This window comes from Pseudorasbora parva, chromosome 5 (genome assembly GCF_024679245.1).
Source record: "Pseudorasbora parva isolate DD20220531a chromosome 5, ASM2467924v1, whole genome shotgun sequence".
Lineage (NCBI taxonomy): Eukaryota > Metazoa > Chordata > Actinopteri > Cypriniformes > Gobionidae > Pseudorasbora > Pseudorasbora parva.
In genome coordinates, this window is record NC_090176.1 from 43550016 (window position 1) to 43571426 (window position 21411).

Below are 21411 nucleotides of genomic sequence, written 5' to 3' on the forward strand. Positions count from 1 at the left end.
TTTTGTGATTTTTACCTCTAATGGGTAAAAGTGTATTCATTATTTTAATATGAACATGGTTGTCTTGATTTCTGACATGTTTATAAATGTGTGCATGACATAAAAAGGTTTACATATTAGCTGGTGTTTTCTGTCATGTTTTGCAACATAAATACTTGAGCAATTCCAGCAATAATTATTTATATACAAACATTATTATACAATAAATTACTATAGTAATATAGCAAAATTACAAAGCCTCCCATGGACTTCTGATCTGCGTCAGGTCAGAGGTCAGTCTTCTGCCGGAACTAGATTCGCATATAGCCAAGACCGGAAGCCATTGATTATAGTTTATAAAGTTATACATATATTATAAATATTATTAATAAAAATATGAAAAGAATGTCTTACAAAAATGCATCACTTCTCTCTAGAAGGCCTTTATTGACCCCCTGGAGCCAAGTGGATTACTTTTATAATGGAAGGATCATGGATGTGCTTTTTTGGGACTTCAAAATCTATGGTACCATTCACTTCCATTATAAAGCTTGAAAGAGCCAGAATATTTTTCATATAAATCTGATTGTATTCGTCTGCAAGATGAAAGTTATATACACATAGGATGGCTTGAGAGTGAGTAAATTAGTTTTTGGGTGAACTATCCCTTCAAGCCGAGGGGACGATAATATATTAAAACAAAGACTTGTTTTGTTTTGCTGTGTTACTTTTTATCCAAACATAGCTTCTGGATATATTTTAATACTATTTAAATATGGCCAAGTCATTTAATTAAGTCTAAATAGGCTACAGCATGAGTCTCAAATTAGAGTGTGGGTGGATAACATTTGTTCCCAAACAAGAGATACTTCCTTCTAATGTGTGCAGAGGACAGATTTAGCATCGTTCCTGGGAACCTCTGGTGTGTCCTGCTGTACCAGTCTATGACTTCCATGCACATTGTTTTCGGAAGACGTTCCCCAGCTGCGCTTTTGCACGGGACCAATTAGCAGCGCACACACTCGCGAGTACACAAACGGAGCGGCGCTCCCCTCCTTCGGCTTCCTCTTGTTCTTCCGCCTACTCATCTTCCCGTTTGATGAATTAGAAACAGTCTCCTTTATTTTAGCGTCAGCCTGACCGCGCTTCTTTTGTATTTCTCTTACTCATCGATCTCTCACCTGAGCGCACATTAATAAACTCGTGCCCTCACGTGCTCTCTTCACAAAATAAACACATTATTGCCGTCATTACGGAGCAGGCGGTACAGTGGCGCGGCCCTGACAGCGCCAGCCATCCTGCTTTTTGATCGCAGTGATAAATGAGCCGTTGGTTCTCAACCACACAGGGGTATTTCATTTAGATTACTCTTACTTTAGGGCCGCTGACAGTGGGAAACGCTGTGGGTACAGGTTAGCATTGTTTTGTTATGTCCCTGTGGTACATTTGTATAACAAACAGACAGGATAATGGAACATTGTTGTCACGGCTGCTGCTTTTGGCTGCATTTTTCCCTTTTTATGATTATTATTCCAGGCCGAGGGAGGAATGAGGGGGTCAGACCCGAAGACCTCATTTCACACCTTGCGTTGAGGCAGGGTCAGAGCAAACTCAGTATGGCTCTCTCGCCCTTTCGGCCAGTTTCATCCTGTTTCGCTGCACCTGCAACAATACACCTCTTACAGTTCCTATATTTAAGAAAGTCACTCGTAATGACGGCATCTTCTAAAGCTGAGGCTGTAGAACTAATTTGAATGGAAGTAAATGTTAAGTGAATCAGTCCCACTGTGGCTTCCTGCAGAGCCGGATTATGCCCCGTTTTGGTTCTGGAACTCCATCATGGGCTCAGATGGGGCTCCTTCTGCATGGAGATAAGCTTGCCTCCAAGCCATGCTGTCAACACAACATGAAATTACAGTGTTTGCTGCCTCATTTAAGCTGCTCAAAGTTCTTTGCCTAAAACTGAGACCTCCAAACCAATAGACTGCCCATGGGTCATGGGTCTGCTCTGATCACGGAGGAAAACAATGCATCCATTGTTTGAACATAAAAATAATTAGACGCATCAACTTGAAGCACTTAAAATAGGGCCTGAAAGGCTGAAACCTTTCCTGTTTTAGTCACACACACATATACTGTATGTATATGTATATATATATATATATATATATATATATATATATATATATATATATATATATATATATATATATATATATATATAAACACAAAACACGTTTGTTAGATGTGATTAATCAATTTGACAGTGCTAATATATATTTATTTGTGACTACTCTCTCTCTCTCTCTCTCTCTCTCTCTCTCTCTCTCTCTCTCTCTCTCTCTCTCTCTCTCTCTCTCTCTCTCTCTCTCTCTCTCACACACACACACACACACACACACACATGTCGTGTTTCCATGTTTTATGGGGACTCTCCATAGGCGTAATGAATTTCATACTGTACAAACTGTACATCCTATCCCCCTACACTGCCCCTGCCCCTAAACCTACCCATCACAGGAAACATTCTGCATTTTTACTTTCTCAAAAAAACTCCTTCTGTGTGATTTATAAGATGTTTTCCTCATGGGGACCTATCTATCTATCTATCTATCTATCTATCTATCTATCTATCTATCTATCTATCTATCTATCTATCTATCTATCTATCTATCTATCTATCTATCTATCTATCTATCTATCTATCTATCTATCTATCTATCTGTCTGTCTGTCTGTCTGTCTGTCTGTCTGTCTGTCTGTCTGTCTGTCTGTATAATATTTTACATGTATATAGCCTCTCTCTCTCTCTCTCTCTCTCTCTCTCTCTCTCTCTCTCTCTCTCTCTCTCTCTCTCTCTCTCTCTCTCTCTCTCTCTCTCTCTCTCTCTCTCTCTCTCTCTCTCTCTCTCTCTCTCTCTCTCTCTCTCTCTCTCTCTCTCTCCGCTTCCTGCTTCTATGAAGGCCATCCCTCCAAAAAACAAAAAACACAATGCTCTTAGATTGGTTTGATGGCCAAATGTAGTTTAATGTATTTTTATTGGCTGAAGTGTTGTCTGTTTCAGGTTGTCCGGAAATGCCACACCCCTTCCCATTACGGGCAGAAGTCACATCTGCGGTGTAGGGTTTATGATGTGGCCGACCCGGGAAGAAGCTTGTTGTAGTACAAACCGACCAATTTTGTAGGCAATAAACTGCCATAACTTTAGAAGACAATATCTCTGTTTGCATTGAACTTTCACCGCTGTAACTTTGCAGACACTGTTTATGCTCAAGCAGCAACATTACACACCAACTAAAGTTAAATCGCATGCAACCTTTAAATAAAAATATATATTTAAAAAAAAATATAGCAATAACGAATAGCAAGAATTTCCTAAAACAAGTGTTTTTTTTGTTAAACTTGTTTTCTGGACGGTTTGAGAAATGTGTAATTTAAAAAAAGGACATTTTATTATTTCAATTTTATGAAATTATAGAATTTGATTAAATATTACTCTAATCTAAGATATTATATTATGACAGACTGATGATTGTCCAGGGTGTTTGCGTCAAAATATTGGAATTTGATTCATTTTTGTCTGTGCGGTTTGCATTGTAGCATACGTAGTTGGAACATTTGCATCTCAAAAAGGTTTATGTTGTTTGTATATCCACAGATTTGTTTGAGATTCAAGCTGTGGGCCCCATCCGGACCGGCCCCCTGCTGGGTGACCCCAGTGGGCACTGAAGGAGGAGGTGGGCATGGTTTGCATTTCCTCTCTTTTTAAGCTAGGGGCTATCGACCACAGCCCTCTAAACAGGGAGCAGACTCGTGTCTGTTTGATCATATGGCACGTGAAAGAGAAGTAATTAGGAGTGAAAAGACCTTCTTTGAGTCAGGACATGCATGATATCGCATTACAGCTCTATGAATCCCCTGCTTGTGCAAAAGATGTGTGTGAAGTCTGACAGATATAGTTACAGGAACTCGTGCTTTGACAGCAATGTGTTAAAGCCTCGTCCTCATTTGACTAAATTGGCTTACTGGACACTTAGTCACTTCATCTTTTAGTATGTTAAAATTACTTTAAAATGCCCGCAAATAAAAATAAAATAAACATAAGAAGGAATATCAAATCAGCCTTGAAATCAGTGTGGCACAAAACTGTACACACATGCTAGCGTACACTAGTGGCGGCTCGTGAGGGGAAAATGGAAGAAGTAACATTTCATTTTAATAAAATTCCCAGTTATTGATTTAATTTCATGTCTCAGAAAGTGTATAATGTGTCTGCAATTTGAACACTGTAGCACCAAATAATATCACTAAAGTCAACTCTTTCCTGTGAACATTTCAAATCTGCCGATGTAGTTGTGCTTAGGTGAGTGTGAGGGGATAAAGACACAGGAAACTGTGGTACACAGGAAAGGAGACAAGAGGACATTTTTAATGGATCTCAATGAGGAGAGGCGCTACTATGCTGAATAAACCGCTTTTGTGAGGAAATAGCTTTGAATCACCAGTCCATCAGCTAATATTCAACATGTTAAACATCTTAAACATAATTTTTGGATTGATCTATTTTTATATTTTATACCAAAAAATATGCTGTGAAGCAAAATCACAGACAGGTATGACTTCTCATGTCTCACTGCCCACTGCCGCACAATTCTGAATCCTGAATGAAATTCAATGATGTCAAGGCTGTAATGTGATTGGATATCAAGGCACATGTTATCCAAGTTAACCATTATGCTTTCTCCAATGGTAAAGCCATGGACCCTTGTATCTCCTAATAATAAGACCGTGGCTGAATCCGAAATCACCCTCTAAACCCTCAATCACTATTCCCTATGATATACAGTTCACTTGAAGGATTGAAAAAAAACAGCCACTGACAGCCACTGAGCATACATTGGCTGTACACTCATTATTGCGGTGCATTGTGGGATTGAATGAGTGCACTCGATTACATCCACTATGGGTTTTGACACCACTACAAATAGCTGTCCCATCAAATAATGCCCTATTTAGGGGTGATTTGGGATTTAGCCCATCTCTGCTTTTGCCTGAGTTGGTAACAAAAAAAGAAAATAGCCAATCACCATTAAGTATTTCCCTTTCAGCGGCGGATTCTTGAAAAAACTACTTTGGTATATCAACCAATCAATGCAGAGAAGTAAATTACATGATATACTTTAAACTGCTATACCACTGATAATGTAATGTAACTAATACTGAATATTTGGTCACCAATAAATTTACCAAGCTACCATTCAAACAGCAGCTACAAATTAAACATGAAGGAAGACCCCATGCCTAAGATGGATATAAGCTACAGCAATCCGCTACACTAAACGGCCATAATGTGCTCTATTAACACAGACATTTAAAAGGACAGAGGGATGGATTTTTGCTTCACTTGATAGATGGTGTGTGAAATTATAATTATATTATGTTGTTGTGTATGTGTCATTTTACTTTAAGGCCCACTGAAGTGCCTTGACATGCATGTAGTGTCCGTGACGTCACCCATAGGATTCTGATAAGCCATTCTGAAGCGTAAAGCAAAGACGAGCTGGCTGTTGCCATCTTGTGAGCACATCATCGTGTGTCACTTCCGGATAACAGAAAATGGGCAAAGAGTTTAGGTGACACAATGACTTTAGACGGCAGATAAATGGCTATCCACCTGTCACTCAAAGTAACCACGCCCTTAATTATGCAGAACTTTAAGGCTTTATATAACGTAAACGAATGAGTTATAACAAAATTCACCCCCTCACAGTTGTCATGAAGGTCAAAATTAGCCGTATAGGCCAAAACCACAATTTGTACCAGGCTGTAAACAGGTTTTTTTCTGCTGTAAAGTTGGGAATTTTAACATGGGGCTCAATAAGATTCTGCTCCCTTCTGGAGCCTGTCGAGGAATTGCAGTTTACATTACTTGCAATACAGTATTCTATTCTATTCTATTCTATTCTATTCTATTCTATTCTATTCTATTCTATTCTATTCTATTCTATTCTATTCTATTCTATTCTATTCTACTTCCGTATTGGCTTCAAGAGAGATCGCAAGAGGTTGCCGCTTGCTTGACACGCAGCATTATTCAAGGTGACGGCATAAGAAGAACAAGAAGACAGGGCGGGACATATCAAGCAGCTCCTCCCTTTTTCTAAACTAGCCAATAGCATTACGTTTATATCACAGCTCGGCCAAAGCCGCTGAGCTCGGCAAAGATGCATTTGACAGCCACAGTCTAATAGATACCCCTTTTAGATTTAATATAAAAATGTGAATAAAGCAAAATTATCATGCTGAGGTGGTGTAGTCTGAAAGGTGTGCAGTGCTGTTTCTAATGCCAATGCTGTCTAACCCTTTCTCCTCTTAATCTCCTCTCCATATTGCTTTAAAATATAGCATTCTGCGCAGAAGCTGTTAAGCTAAAAAAAAAAAAAAAAAAAAAACATCCTCATGAGGGATGTCCATTTACCTGCCTTGTACTAACGTATATTTGCCTGCCTTTTAGCGTATCAGTCAGCCCTTTTAGTTACATGTTACATAATCTAATTAATATTCATGAGTCAAGCTAGTTACTTAGCCCCAATTCGCCACAACTTTTAAAACTATTCCAGATATTTACAGCCTCTACTAAAACAGTAGGGAACAGCAGTGCGGTCGTCCAAGTAGACGATTGTCTTTCTCAGTCGTTTACCCTCCCATACTCCAGTATGCCTCTATGTCCATGCATACTTCAGATGCAGTGTGCTTTCTGCGAGTGTAGTGGTGTGTAGCACTGGTCCCTCCGGCTAATGACCTCCAGCTGTCGGAACAGTGATGGCTCGCGGCTTTTCTGAGGGACACAGCGGTCGGCAGCACATTCCATATGTTCCTCCGTCGTTTCCCCGTCCTTCTTTTCTCCCACTCTTTTCTCCTCCTCCGGCTCCTCCCGAGAACAGCTGGGGCCGACCTGGGTGTGCGCTGAGCTGCCATGTCTCAGTGCCTTGCCTCAGGACCCCTCATTTGTTTATGTTATTGCTGTCATTTCACAAGAAGCTCATTTATAACCCCCCTGACAAATCGAAGTAGGAAATGAATTACTCCACAGTTTCCAAATAAACAAAGCGATATGTAGAGACGCATCAGTCGTCGGTGCGATGGTCAGTGTCTTCCATTGGAATGTTGCGAATTTCAAGTAATAATTCACCCCAAAAAACAAACAAACAAAAAAAACATAGTTATTCAGCACAGTGCTATTTTAGTATAATTTATACAGTAATATATATATATTTTTTTCATATATTGAATTAGAATTTGTTTTTATATTTTCTGTTTTAATTAAAAATGTTGTTTTAATTTAGTTTTAGTTATTATGTTGTGTTTTTGTAACTGGTATATTTTTTCAGAGTATAATAAAAAGTAAGTTGTATTATACTTTGACAACTAGATGCGATACAATAAGCTTTTTTAAAATATACATTTTATTTGATTTCAATTATGATTTTATATTTAATGATAATAACCTGGTTCAGTTATTTTCATCTTCTGTGGTAAATCTTAGGCCAGATGTCGAATCTGCTCTTTTCCATACAAGGACAATGGATGATCAAACTCCAAAAAGCACCATAAATGTAATGCACAGGACTTGTGCACTGTATTTCAAGGCTATGTGAGACTGAACAGACCAAAATTGAAGGTGCTCATTGGTCATTTTTTCCTCCACTGTATTTCTCAAATCTCATTTGTAAATGCATGTTCCTCACACAGAGTTATTGTATAACTTCAGAAGACATGAAATATAGTGCACGTTAGTTGTTATAGTTGTTTACCCCGAAATACCATTTACTGTATTTTATGTATACTGTACAGCTCAAACATTCAACCTATAATTGTATAATCAATGAAGGGAAACAGTAGGAAAGTTACAAACTTTGGAAAGTTAAAACGTTATGTAACAATTTATGAAGGATACCAAGTTCTCCCTCTGTTTTCTTCTTCTTCCGGCACCTCCCAAGACAAAAGAAAACAATAGACTTTGAACCACATAAAAAATTAAAAATTGGTTGACCTGTTCCTTTTAATATTGCACAGCTCACAAACCATACAAAATAAAATGTGCTAGAATGACAAAAGTATGATATGAGTGAGTTTCATAGCTTGGCAGAATGTGGCATCATGTAGGAAGGGCCAGTGTGTGTGTGTGTGTGTGTGTGTGTGTGTGTGTGTGTGTGTGTGTGTGTGTGTGTGTGTGTGTGTGTGTGTGTGTCACTGTGGGGATCTAAATTGAGGTCCCCGTGAGGAAACATGCATATGAATCTGCTTTTTTTTTTTTTTTTTTTTTAATGCAGAAAGTTTTGTGTGATGGGTAGGCTTAGGATTTTTTTGTTTCATTATACTAAATACTACATGTGATTGCACTTTGTATTGTCCTAAGCCTCGTTTCTCCCAGGTTTTCATAGGTTTTGACCCAGAACTGGCCCCGGCAGTGTCATCAGAGGCATAAAACTGATCAAGTGCAGATTTCTTAAGAAAAAAAAAGTCTAGACCTGGTTATTGTCCAATGTGCTGTGCTGCAAACAATACCAAAGTAATGTATATCACATGCCTTTTTCAAACATTTTCCATTCCATAATGTAAAGCACATTTCTATAATATACTGCACAGGGCCATCCAGTTGTGTGAGTCTAAATTCTTAGCCACATTCGAAAAATATTATAATGTCTACACACCTGTTCGTATATTGTTTTGCAACGGCCAAAAACCCACAGGTAAACCAATTAACTATATTACTCGGCAGAAATGCCATTTGTGATTTTACCACAGTTAAGGTTTACCACAGTTTTGCTCAATTCAGTATCCATATTTTACATTAAACATCAGTCAACACAGAACATTTTCTGTACCCCTTTTTTTGTAGTATACTTTTTTCTCATAAAAACAGGCCTACATATTTCATAAATTAATATAGATTTCATATATGTGCTGCCATTCAAAAGTTTGGAGTCAGTAAGATTTTAGAAATTAATATGTCTACTTTTTATTCAGCAAGGATGCATCAATATTGACAATAATCAGAAATGATTTCTAAAGGATCACTGAAGCCTGGGGTAATGATGCTGAAAATGCAGCTTCGATATATAATATAAATCCCATTTTCAAATATATTAAATCAGCAAACTTGCATTGGCTGGATTGATTAAATAAATGCAACCTTGGTGAGCAGAGGAGACTTCTTTCAAAGGCATAAAAAAATGGTATCCACCTCAAACTTTTGAATGGTAGTGCACTGATCATGAAAGTTTTGACTAATCATGTTGATGTTGGCAGCGAGTCTTACAGTATAATGTTTGTTGTCTGGTTTCCACAATTGGGCCTGTTTGCTCTTCACTGTAGGCAAACGTGGGAAAACACTCTGATCCTTGTTCTCTCACAAACCCGCCTTATTAAGAGGTCCAGCACACCCTTAAAAGGAAAGGGAAGTCAGAAAAGCAGAAGAGAAAGGAGCTGCATTAAGGAATCCAAAAAAATCTTGACCTGTGATGAACACGCCCTGCACGCACATCATCTCATTGTGTATTGCGGACTATAGAAATGGAAGCCGATCTGAAAATATGATCAGTGTAGGGAAATCAGGCACAAATTAAGAAGAAGAACAAGAACAAGAGTCAAATGAACAAGTCAAAACTTTAAACATCTACTCTGCTCATTCTTTATATTCCAGTTTTTCACATTTTAAATTAATAGAAAAATTGACACTTTAGGTTTACATTTTTAGGTGACGTTACGCTGCACTTACTTAGATAGGCCTAAGTACTGACTAACTACATGTACTTACTATAGAGTTACAGTTAAGGTCTGGAATAAAGGTGCAGTGTGTAGTATTTATGAGAATATATAGACAGAAAGGCAATATAATATGCATAAATATATACATAATATACATAAAAGTATGCATAAAAGTGTATAAAGACCTTAAATGTACTGTTATGTTTTTATTACCTTACAACGAGCCATTTCTATCTTCATACACCACGGGTCCCCTTACAGTGAAATCACCATTTTGCACTGCCACGTTTCTACACATTACTACACTGTAAACATTTTTTTGTTGGTTTAACTTTAAAAAGTAAGTAACCTGGTTGCCTTAAAATTTGAGTTCATTGAAATTGAAAATTTGAGTTGATACAATGAAGGATTTTTTTTAATAAATAGAAACTCAAAATATTATTGTATCTGAACCACATAAAAAATGTGATAAATCATGAAAATAGCACTATTTGGCATGTGTCACTGCGTCATCAGAAATAAAAAACACACAATTACCCAATATGCTTACAAAATATTTTAATATTATTTAAATAAAGGTTGTCGAATCTCAAAAAATGTTCATTGTATTAACTCAAAATTTTAATTTCAATGAACTCAAAATTTTAAGGGAACCAGGTAACTTTTCAAAATATTTTTTTACAGTGTATCTACTCTCTGAGAAAATACAGAAAATGTATTTTTGGCTCATGTGGATGAAAGTCAACAACTCCCAAAATACACTTGGTTCACTGACCTACAAGGCCACTCCTAAAATCACAGCTACTGGATTACTGGATCACTTTCCCACCGCGTTAATTTTCATAAAATCAGTTCAGTTATAGAACAGACACTACAATAAAAAACTGAACATGTCTCTTCAATATAATGTGAGTGAGCGAACGAACGAAAGTCACGGCACAAACACAGCAGGAGTCAGATTACATTCATCACTAAAGCTGAGGTAAGTGCGGCCGCAGCATACATTCCCAGCGCGTGGTCAGTCTGACACGTTCAGTTTATGCCTTTGGAAGCTTAAAGGTCCCGTTTTTCGCGATTCCATCTTTTAAACATTAGTTAGTGTGTAATGTTGCTGTTAGAGCATAAATAATACCTGTAAAATTATAAAGCTCAAAGTTCAATGCCAAGCGAGATATTTTATTTAACAGAAGTTCCCTTTCAAAGCCTACAGCGAACGGCCGGTTTGGACTACAGCAGGAAGAGCAGGGATGTAATGACGTCACTAGAACCGTTTGTTGACTAACCCTCCACCCACAAGAACACGCAAAATAGGGGGCGTGGTCTTGTTGCTCTCCCATGTGGAGAAGAGCGCGCATTCAGCGCTTGCCTCTCCCCGTTATGGTAAGAGGCAGGACCTTTCCGGGCAAAGTGCGCTAAGCTGCTGTCCAATCACAACACGGGAAGCGCTGGCCCAATCAGAACTCGTTACTTGTTTCTGAAGGAGGGACTTCATAGAACAAGGAAATCATCAGGCCGTTTTTAGGACAGAGGAAACAGCGCTGTACAGATAAGTAAATTGTGAAAAATACTGTTTTTTTTACACTCGAAACATGAACTCATGTTATATTGCACCCTGTAAACATAATCCAAGCTTCGAAAACACGCGAAGAATGGGACCTTTAACTTTTATAGGAAATTTATTGGAAAAGTTGATCATTCGAATATATTATAAATATATTTGCCTTAACCCCAGTGACGGGTAGGATTAGGGGAGGGGTTTGAGGTAGGTCATTCGTACAAATTCATAAAAATTAGGCAACTCATCATATACATACGATTTAGCTAAAAACTTATATGAAGTCGTACAAATTCTTACGAATTAGCCACCTCGTAAAATATGTATGAATTGCTGTGAGACCGGGCTAGCGATAACACACTGTGGCAAGCAGCGAGGCGAGGGACTGTGGGAGCGGGCCGGTGACGAGTGCTAATGAGTGCCAGCTGCACGCCACACCGGTCTCGTCTCGCGGAGGAGTGAAGGCAGTGGAAGACGAGAGAGGAACAGGCCTGGATTTTATGTTATGTTTTGTTTACGTTTTGTTGTGTGTGTGCGGGCAGTCGTCTGTGAGGGGCTGCCCACAGTTTACTTTCATTTTGTTTATTTCTTTAAATATAGTTGTTGAATGTTCGCCAGTTCCTGCCTCCTTCCTTCCCATTTCTACGAACTTTATTACATACACATTGGCAGTTTACCCAATAGTATTTCAGCACCACAGGTGGCCACAGGTTTCCATTTGGTGGAAAACAAATGTTGCTGCCATGGAAAGTAAACTAAAAAACTATACCCAAACTAAAAAACCTTGGCATCCATCTAAAAATCTCTATGAACACATTAAAATGCGGATACATCAATTCATCAACTTACAGAGTGTAAGTCTCCGCATTGTCGCTCGCTCGTTCCTGTTGCGCGTCCTCAAACTCGCATTACAGTTGATTCTGAGGAGGACGGGGGACAAACTATATTTAGATTTTGGACTGCAGTACCCGTTTCAACCACTAGCTGGCATTCTTACATACTGCACCTTAAAACCATAAAACAACTATTTGCATTGAAATATATACATTAACTGTAATAAAATAAAATCTAAAAAACTTAAACTTAGAACCAAGGAAAGATTTCTAATTTTTGTTTAGTTTAAGATTAACTAAAATAACTAAAACTGAAATAGAAATGAATAAAAACCATACAGACATACACTGTAAAAAAAATTGTGGTCTTTTTTGTTGGTTTAACTTAAAAAAGTAAGTAACCTGGTTGCTTTAAAATTTTGAGTTTATTGAAATTAAAAATTTGAGTTGATACAATGAAGGAAATTAGTTTAATAAATAGAAACTCAAAATATTTTTGTATCTGAACCACATAAAAAATGTGATACATCATGAAAATAGAACAATTTGGCATGTTTCACTGCGTCATCAGAAATAACACACACATAATTACCCAATATGCTTACAAAATCTTTTATATTAATATTTTAATACAGGCTGTCGAATCTCAAAAAATTTTCATTGTATTAACTCAAATTTTTAATTTCAATGAACTCAAAATTTTAAGGCAACCAGGTAACTTTTTTCTAAATAATTTTTTATATTAACAGTGTACAAATTTAAATTTAAATTTAACAGTGTACAAAAAAAAAACATACAAACGACAATTACTAAAAATTGAAATGTAATGAAATTAAAAACAATGTAAACTAAATTAATATTAATAAAATATTAATAGTAATACAAATATATAAAAAATATTTATACAAAAAATACAAACTATTATAGTATCAGTGATATATCATCGACATGAATGTATGTGTATTCCATTGTGTTCAATTACTGATGTGTGTGTGTTCACGCTTGGCTGATGTGTGAGTGTATTGTGCAGCAGAAGAGGGTATGGTGGTGGCACTGTATTCGGCACGGCTGCAGCTGGTTGAAATAGGTTCAGAAGACAGTGGCTCTTCAGCACAAAGCTCATGGAGTCAGCAGCCCTGCTCCCACCTGGCAGCCCCCGCTGGAACCGCTCTGCCTGCGAGAGACGAACACGTCACATCAGCTTTAATGCTCTACTTCCCTCCTCCAGAGGCCAGAGCCCAGATCCTCCAGCATCAGCGAGCTAACAGCTGCACCGCGTCCTCCGTGAATGCACACAAATGCACATGCACACATAAACACATGTGCATGTACACATGCTCACACGCACCTCCCATAAGCATACTGTTTGCCTCAACACTCAAGGCTAGAAGACGCAGTTATGTACACTGTTAAACACCCAAACACCCAATTAGGCTCAGACATTCACATGCATGCAACTTTTGACTTGCCTGATGCATAATGGATGTACTCATAGTGTTTTATAATCCACTTTATAATTAGTTGCATGTTTTCAACATATGTTTATGATACATTCCGCCTGTCCATAGTTAAACCTTTATGATTCATTAAAACAAAGGATGTTATATCACAATGCATTTGTTTTTTAAAAGGTGTTGCCAGGAGCAGGCCCGTTTTATAATGTTGTATAACTTTGATCAGCATTACATATATAATAATTATTTTTGAAACATGCATATTGCAAACTATACTTGCAACTATGTGTTACTATTGTATTTTAGTATGGCTGGAACACTGTATTGACCAATCAGAATCATAGCCACTTTATAAAATGCGATGCTATGAATAGATGTATTTTAATTGGACTATATTTAGAATACCTTAATTATGAATTATCTTCATTTTAATTGACATACATTTCAACAGAATCAATAGCATGAGGCACATGGGATGTCATTAAATGCTATAAATAAGGATGCGCGCCGGCATCAATATGCAAAGCTCTATTTAGAGAGCCTATAAACTGTCAATCAATGATATAGAGAAGCAGAGAATTTACAATCTGAAGGTCTGTCTCTGAGCCAGTCTGATCTGGATTTAGTCAATCAAAATTAGACTTATAGTCACATAATGCAGTATCACATTAGATTTGCATTGGACACAATCCAGAGGTAAGTCTATTTAGTCTAAATACAACATCATTTGTACAATAGGGAAGAGGAGATTATTTAGGGTAAATAAGACAACACTGTGAATAGAATGAGTTTTTAATAACTGGTGGGAAAATATACTGCAGAGCAAGCAAGCATGAAATAAAAAGCATGGGAACCGGAAGAGAGGATTTAGAATACAATTAAAGCTTCCATTTATTTCATGTGAACTTGCTTCTAAAGTCTTTTGAATAGCAGTGAGATATGACAGATATAAATGGCTTATAATCATGTTTCTGAGCTGGCAGATGGCCCACGCTGAGCCCAGCCCTACCCAAGCTCTGCCCGGCTCCACTGGGCATGTCTTGCTCCTTCCTGTGATATAGCATTTCACTAAAGCGTGGTGGAGAGGAAGGAGTGTTAAATGAGCTATGCGTCCACTTATTTCCTCTTCCAAACCCTCTCTCTCTTCTTTCAGTGCCAGCAGGGTTGATTATAAATGAGGCGTGTTGTCTATCGCCCTGTGACCCATACTGTCTTACTCACTTGTACACACTACAATGTACACACTGCAATGACAACCTGACAAAGGATGTCTATAATAACTGCAGAAAGCTGTTAGATGTCCCATTCACCTGAATGGTGTAGACATGGCTGAGCCTCATGTTTTTGAGATAATCTCTTGAAGCTTCCACAGATTTGTTATATTTATCATTTTCTGATCCTCTTCTTTCCATTTTGTGGTAGCTTTGTAAATCTTTCCTCAGGTTTTGGGTAATACTTAATTTTGATGTTCTTCTGTTGACTTTAATAAATAACGTTGCACCTATGTCAACTAACTTTATTAATATATGCCAATACTTTATTGTGATGCTTCTCCAACATAAGCCCCATTTCCACAAAATGACCTGGAAAAATTTGTCAAAGGAACTTTTTTCCCAGGAGCTTCTTCTGTCTGCGTTTCCATCACGGTCTAAAGTACCATGAAGATTAGTCTGGTTACGTAGGACTGTGCAAGACTTTCCAGAGCCCACTGGATTTCGACACAGTAAATCCTGAACCTTGTCTTCCATCCATTGTTTTTTTTTTATTCATTGCTGATTCGAATAGCAAACAACCTTTTTTATAGAATAGAAATAAAATGCTGCATGAACCAATCAGCATGTTCAGCGCCCAAGTCCCATCCCTTAAAGTTCCTTATCTTTGAAAAAGTACTACTTCACAAGCAGTGGTGTTTTGAGGGGGAAAATTTGCCCCGGAAATGTATTTAGACCCGGGTTCCTGTGGTCAAAACACAACGAGTGCCATCCCAGAGTCCCTAGTTCCTGGGACATGTTCCCGCCGTGGAAACGTGGCTATACACTCTTAAAAATAAAGGTTCTTTGGCAGGTTGTATGGTTCTATAAAGAACCTTTAATATCCAAAGAACCTTTCCATTGCACAAAAGGTTCTTTGTAGTGCAAAAAGGTTCTTTAGACTATAAAATGGTTTGAAAAAAATGGTTCTTTAAAGAACTTTTCACAAAACAGTTATTTGGGGAACTAAACATTGTTCTTCTATTATGGCATCAATGTGAAAACCCATTTTCGGTTCTTCCTGGCACCCTTATTTTCAAAACATTAACCTTACACCTAACAGTCTACTTATACTCAACTTATACTCTAATGATTGATAGTTGGCATGTGCAATATTTTTATTTTTTTTATTATTTACAATAATATATTTATTGTGAACGAATGTCTAAAGGGGACTACCAAAATAAAGTGCTCTTGTTTATGTGTATAAATGCACAAAAACAAACACATAAGTAAAGTCAAAAGTACACAATAAGAAAAAGTAGCTTCCCAGCTAACAAAAATATCTGTAATATTTTGCTAATATTAATTGTCACATTTGTCCTCTCACTGCTACACGGCTTCACTCACACACAGACTACATTTCCCAGCATCCTTCCTTGTTCTCACCTGCACCTGACACCAATCACTAACAATCACAGCATTTAACACACTCCTCAAATGCACTCATCATTTGATCTCATTATAGAATCTGATACATGTTCAACTTCCCTCCAGTGTTTCCTGATCCTAGTGTTTTATTATTCTTCTCTGCCGCTCCTGAGATTCTCCAAAGTCATTCTCCATCCGTCCCAATCTCCAAACCATCATGCAAAGATAAGACGCTGATTACTCCGTTTGAATTCACTATTCAATCTGCTCAAAGTCTCCTGCTCAAAAGCTCTGCTGCTGCATGGTTACACATCATATGTGCTTCTCTTCTCTGAGTATAGCCTACCATTACATTAAAAGTGTTGAATGTTAATATATGTATTGTGTTTAAAAAAAGGATGCATTCAATTATCATTCTGCAAGCAGTATGTAATTGTTATTTGAAAGTAAGTACATTTAAAAAATGTTCATCTAAGAAAAATGTTTCAGGAAAAGCCTAAACAAGATAAAAATGTATTTGTGCTAATGTTTTGATTCCCCCACAAAAAAACAGGCCAGATGACTTTTTATTAAAAAAGATTTATATTAATGTTATGGAAGAATGTTAGTCACCTTTGAGAACAATAGCCAACGTTCTGAGAACATTCCTTGTTTGCTGGATTTCAGCAAGTTAAAATAATCATGAAAGAAAAGTTCTTTTGAGTCTTGTTGATGCTTAATATTATTGGGCTCGTCTCAATGGCCCTCATTTATCAATCTTGCGTAGAAACGGGTGTATATGTTGGCGTAAGATTATGCTTACACTCCTCTCACCGCCTGATTTATGAAACTGTGCGCACCTCTGCAATTCAGGTGTACGCAATACTTGCCCTTGATAAATCCCGCGGCTGAAAACGATCGTCATTAGAATAACACGCCCCTATATATTCAAGTCTCCGCCTCCCCCACGCCCTCATTTTACGCCATGGACAAACAGAAGACGGCAAAGAAACGAAACTTCTCCGACGTGGAGATCGGGCGCGCTCAATCATCTCTTTAGTCCACTTAGTCAGGGCACTGATTAGGACATAAGTCAACGGGCTGACTCCCTGATCAGTGCTCTGACTACTGAACTATTGAGATGATTGAGATGCGCCCATCGAGACCATCACCAGGGAAGTGGAAAAAACCCGAAATTGTTTTATTTGGGAGTTTAAAGTGTGGGATTAAAGGCGCTCACAAAAACAAAATATGGACCCAAATTACGAGTAGCTACTGTTAGTGTGGGGGTTGAGAAGCGCACTCCAGCAGTTTAAATAGCTGTTTGAATGATAAATTACCATCACAATGCATTATTTTACAGCACGTTTTGAAACAATTAGCATTTAATTTCGTATCACGGCACATGTATTGGGGTGTACAATAGTGATGATGATGTGATGTGGAGTAAGATTCATTCACATTAATAATTACATGACAATTTGTAAGATTCTTCTTCTTATTATTATGATTATTATTCTTAATGACGCTTGTTATTTAGAAGAAAATGCCGTTTTTATTGATTTTATTATTATTTAAAAGAAGAAGGCCATTTTTTATTATTTTGTCAGTCTGAATTATTTTAGTCCCAGTCCGTGCGCAGCTGCTGGGCCAGGCGCGGGCCTGAAACGTCAGATAAAGCGCACAGGCTCGCGACTGGAGGAATACATATGCCTACAGATCAAACACTTTGGTAAAGTCACACAAATTAAACATTGACGTTCATGTTGCACAAAAATAAACACTGAATGTTGTTGTTGTGGTTTTTAACAGTGGGTCATATAGCATATCTTGTCAGTGCGTTTTGTGGTGTTAGGAATTGTTTTTCTGCGCATTTTCGCACTAACTCAAACGTGCGTACACCACCTCCTGAGCTGGCGTAGGATTTGAGCGTGCCGTACGCCAACGTCCATATTGATAAATCTCAAAGTCACCGTGGGTTTGGGTGTACGCAAGGTGTACGCTGGAAATTTGGTGTACGCACTTTTGATAAATGAGGGCCAATATGAATTTGGTGAGTGTGCAATGTCGTGAAATGTATACGCCAAAACTCATTTTGGCGTGCATATGATACGCTGTTTTTCCCGTGCATATGATACGCACTTTATGGCGTATTATACATACGAATCCCCCACCCCACTACCCTAAACCCAAGAGAGCGTGTCATATATACGCCATAAAGTGCATATCATATGCAGGCGAAAAACAGCGTATCATATGCACGCCAAAATGAGTTTTGGCATATACATTCCACGAAATTGCACACTCGTACTATTTATACGCATTTATGTGTGATCGGGTTGCATCAGGGATGTCCAATCCTGCTCTTGGAGTACCGCCGTCCTGTAAAGTTTAGCTCCAACCCCAATTAAACACATCTGAACCAGCTAATCAAAGCCTGGCATACTAGAAACTTCTGGGCAGGCGTGTTGAGGTAAGTTGGAGCTAAACTCTGCAGGGCAGTGGCCCTCCAGGACTGACTTTGGACACCACTGGTTTACATAGTTAGGTTCATGTTAAGTCCCCTTTGCTTTTCTGCATGTATGTGAAAGTACAGCAAGCACTGAAACATAAATACTGATCTCTGCCATTATGCGACAAAGGCATAACTGCTATGAAATACTCCAGTACTTGAAATCCTCCTTTTTTTCCATCAGGGCAAGGCTGTGACGCTAAAGGGCCACACTAATGGGACCATGTGCCAATTTTCACTCCCACTATTTCACGCTTCTCTGTCTCTTTGCATTCTTTAGCACATTAATAAAGCCACAGTATGAGTTTATGTCTGTGAATATGTAATTTGCAATAGAAACCCGAAAGATGGCATGCCACCAACTTCTCAGAATACAAAATTAAGTGCTTGACTGAAAATTGGCAGACAAATCTGCTCAAATTCCGATCTTAACCATTACAATATACACTCACTCTCAAAAGGAAAGTAGTGTGTCTCATTAGTGTAGTTCTTCAATATACTCATACAGATAGGACAGAACTCTTTGAAGCACTTACACACACTTACATGCTTCCAGCTGTATCAACAAAACATGTTTAAAATGAGTTTTGTCTAACATGGTCACAATGTGGGTGGACAAAATCAACAATGGAAGTGTTTCTGGATCACTGATGATGTGAGAAAATGTATCACAGCAACAAGAGGATAAATATACCAGCTGAAATATAAAAAGAGGAATCAAGACTAATGATGTCATTATATTTCACTGACTCAAGATCTCTTTTTTTATTTTTCCTTCTCTGATGAAGTTTGAGGTTAAGCGCATTCTGCTGTAACAAGACTTTTTATTTTGAAGTTGCCTCTGCAAATATATGTATAGGCATGTATATGCTATTTAGTGTTATTTATTTATTCTAAACAGTATGAATTACAAACAGAATCCAAATCTAAAATTAAATCCACTGATTTTAAATTTGGAATTGAATTTGACTAAATTTTGGCTAAAATTGTTTATGTAAAATGTTGCAATGCATTTGGCAAATATACAAGTCTGACCAGCAAGTAAGTAAAAACTAATTTAGAAAAAGAAAAAAAAGAAAAGAAGCGATTATGCTTTAAATGATTAAACAATAGGGCAATCTTTGTTAACATAAGTTTATGTATTAACTAACATGAACAATACATTTGTTACAGTATTAGTCATTTCTTCACGTTAGTTAATAAAAAAATACTGTTCATTGTTTGTTCATGTTAGTTCGCAGTGAATTATGTTAAAAAATACATTTGATTTTAATTGTTTTTAGAAAATGGTGAAATTAACAATAATATCTTAAAGTCTGCTGACCCTGTACAGCAGAGCTATTCAAATCTTGCCCCGGAGGGCCAATGCACTGCAGAGTTTAGCCCCAACCCTGATCAAACACATCCATCTGATCCTGAAGACATTGATTAGCATGTTCAGGTGTGTTTGATTAGGGTTGGAGCTAAACTCTGCAGCGCATTGGCCCCCTAGGGCAAGATTTGAATAACCATGCTGTACATGGTCCGGAATCATGTATCACATCATCAAGTATTTACTTTAAATGTCTGTGGAGGAACTCTGACCTCATATGTGGTACAATTTGAAAGCTTAGTCTCTCTACTTTCTGGAGATATGCATTACTTTGGCATTGGTTATTACACAAAGTAGCTCATTTACACTAAATTTCTCTGGTACCATTTCCGCATAGATTTGGCATACCCAAACTGAAAAGCTTTCCATACCCACATACAGGTGCTGGTCATATAATTAGAATATCTGGAATTTCAACAGCTGAAACCCATGTCTTGTATATTTCTCTGTGTGTAGTGGTTCTTGAAGCACTGACTCCAGCTGCAGTCCACTCTTTGTGAATCTCCCCCACATTTTTGAATTGGTTTTGTTTCACAATCCTCTCCAGGGTGTGGTTATCCCTATTGCTTGTACGTTTTTTTTCTACCACATCTTTACCTTCCCTTCGCCCTCTTTATTAATGTGCTTGGACACAGAGCTCTGTGAACAGCCAGCCTTTTTTGCAATAACCATTTGTGTCTTGCCCTCCTTGTGCAAAGTGCCAATGGTCATCTTTTGGACAACTGTCAAGTCAGAGGTCTTCCCCATGATAGTGTATCCTGGTGAATTTTAAATGTCTGTGGAGGAACTCTGACCTCATATGTGGTACAATTTGAAAGCTTAGTCTCTCTACTTTCTGGAGATATGCATTACTTTGGCATTGGTTTTACACAAAGTAGCTTATTTACACTAAATTTCTCTGGTACCATTTCCGCATGGATTTGGCATACCCAAACTGAAAAGCTTTCCATACCCACATACAGGTGCTGGTCATATAATTAGAATATCTGGAATTTCAACAGCTGAAACCCATGTCTTGTATATGTCTCGGTGCGTAGTGGTTCTTGAAGCACTGACTCCAGCTGCAGACCACTCTTTGTGAATCTCCCCCACATTTTTGAATGGGTTTTGTTTCACAATCCTCTCCAGGGTGTGGTTATCCCTATTGCTTGTACGTTTTTTTTCTACCACATCTTTACCTTCCCTTCGCCCTCTTTATTAATGTGCTTGGACACAGAGCTCTTTGAACAGCCAGCCTTTTTTGCAATGACCTTTTGTGTCTTGCCCTCCTTGTGCAAAGTGTCAATGGTCATCTTTTGGACAACTGTCAAGTCAGAGGTCTTCCCCATGATAGTGT